General features: G+C 50.5%; 1 non-coding gene across 1 annotated transcript; it reads left to right on the plus strand.

Annotated features, from left to right (window-relative positions):
- The first annotated feature begins 1396 nt into the window (after positions 1 to 1396).
- On the plus strand, positions 1397 to 1551 carry LOC143303829 (5.8S ribosomal RNA). The gene has a single exon (XR_013060480.1). It is a non-coding gene; the product is annotated as a 5.8S ribosomal RNA (ribosomal RNA).
- Positions 1552 to 2500: the final 949 nt, after the last annotated feature.

Consider the following 2500-nt stretch of genomic DNA (forward strand, 5'->3'; position numbering starts at 1 on the left):
GGGGACCGGCTGTCTATCCTCGTTGTCGTGAGTCGGACACCCGTGCCGTCGCTAGAGTTTTTCAAACTCTGCTTCTGGATATTGGGACGAAAGACCGCGCGAGGACGACGGATTCGAGTTCCATCGAATTTTTGATGTACACACTACCTGAACGAGACTTAAAGTTTCATATAATATACCGTTCAGAGGGGACCGGCTGTCTTTCCTCGTTGTCGTGAGTCGGACACCCGTGCCGTCGCTAGAGTTTTTCAAACTCTGCTTCTGGATATTGGGACGAAAGACCGCGCGAGGACGACGGATGCGAGTTCCATCGAATTTTTGATGTACACACTACCTGAACGAGACTTAGTTTCATCCAGTTTGTCGTCTATCATCGCATATATATAATATACCGTTCAGAGGGGACCGGCTGTCTATCCTCGTTGTCGTGAGTCGGACACCCGTGCCGTCGCTAGAGTTTTTCAAACTCTGCTTCTGGATGTTGGGACGAAAGACCGCGCGAGGACGATGGATGAGAGTCCCATCGAATTTTTGATTTACAAGACACACACACTACCTGAACGAGACTAAAGTTTCATCGAGTTTATCGTCGTCGCATAACCCGTTCGGAGGGAACCGGCTGTCTATCCTCGTTGTCGTGAGTCGGACACCCGTGCCGTCGCTAGAGCTTTTCAAACTCTGCTTCTGGATGTTGGGACGAAAGACCGCGCGAGGACGATGGCTGCGAGTACCATCGAATTTTTGTTTTTTTTTTTTAAAAAAAACATCACCCGAACGGAGATGTGTTCTATCTTTCGTCGATTTTTCATGCTTTCAGTCGTCGCGTGGTCGCCATCCGTTCGGAGGGGATCGCCGGCTTCGAAACCTCGATGTCGTGAGTCGGACACCCGTGCCGTCGCTAGAGTTTTTCAAACTCTGCTTCTGGATATTGGGACGAAAGACCGCTCGAGGCGGACGGCCGCGCAAATCCCATCGAATCTTTACTATCACCCGAACGATGGAGAGATGCACGCGCGCTGTTTCTTGAATAATTGGACGAGAGAGTAGAATCAAACACATATAAAACATGGGCTAGCCACCGTCCTTACTCGTTCGCGAGATCGTGTGCTGTACAGAGGATTCAGAATCGGGTGTATATATCCCCGTCGTTTCCTGACGAACGGAGCTTCGATCTCGATGGTTGTTATATATCATAATGTACTTTACGCCCGGCCGGCGAACGCGCGTATCTTCGCGCGTTCGTCGGTTTCTTTTTTTTCGAACGTTTTTGTGTCGTCAATCCTATGGCGACTTCTGCGCGTTCGATTCCCGTTGGTCGAACGTGACGGAACTCGGCTTCGCTAGAACCGAGAAGAGTACATTTGAGTATTGAACTGTTGCAAAATTTATAAAAGATTACCCTGAACGGTGGATCACTTGGCTCGTGGGTCGATGAAGAACGCAGCTAATTGCGCGTCAACGTGTGAACTGCAGGACACATGAACATCGACATTTCGAACGCACATTGCGGTCCACGGATACAATTCCTGGACCACGCCTGGCTGAGGGTTGCTCACGTAAACCTAAGACTGCTTGCGTTGCGTATCGTTACTCTCCGTATCTGTCTCTCTCTGTCCCTTCTTGCCTTAACAACCCGCCGTCGTTCTTTATATAAGAGAACGTTTCAGAGTCGGACGAAGGTACAAGAACGAGGATACGAATAAGAGCGGACGGAGAGAACATACGCGACGTACGAGCGATTGTTGGACGCTCGTCGGCGTTCGTCGCGGTCGTGCAGAGACCGTGCAAGTCGTACGCATGCTCGATATATAATCTATCGTGTTCACGGGAGACTACGAAACTCTACCTCTGTCTCTCTCTGTCCCTTCTTGCCTTGACAACCCGCCGTCGTTCTTCTTAAAAACTGTAAGAGAACGTTTCCGAGTCGGACGAAGGTATACGAAGGGATACGAATAAGAGCGGAGAGAACCGTCACGGACCTGCGTGAGTGCTCGCGGCGTCGTGAGTCGTCCTTACGAGGGCGACCGCCCGCTTATGCACCGCTTCGTGTATCGGTTATCGAACGTATATACTCGTAGTGTTCTCCTCGTGACCGATTTTTTTTTCATATCAGGCGATATATGCTACGTTTGCCGGTGTTCGACGCACGAAGGTCCGCGCCCCCGACGTCGTCTTAAACGAATATTATATTTGGCGAGACTGAGAGAGAAAGCAAATATGGGAACTCGGTCGAGAGAGGAGAGAAGAGAGAACCAAAAACCTAAACTCGATGGCGTGCGAAACTTTGCCATAATCTACCGTCTTTTCTCAAGACTCTCGTACAGCCCCAGGGATCGAATGCCCACTCCGTCTCTTCGCGAAAGCGACTGACAACAACGAGGACCGTCGCATCGATGGGTCGTCGTTGCGTTTTACACGCTCTGTGCTTTTTTACAAGCTCCGAAAGTATCAGCCGTAGATCCGGGAACGCACGCGCGAGATTTCTTCGAACGCTCTGACG

This window comes from Bombus vancouverensis, chromosome 16 (assembly GCF_051014615.1).
Source record: "Bombus vancouverensis nearcticus chromosome 16, iyBomVanc1_principal, whole genome shotgun sequence".
NCBI classification, from domain to species: domain Eukaryota; kingdom Metazoa; phylum Arthropoda; class Insecta; order Hymenoptera; family Apidae; genus Bombus; species Bombus vancouverensis.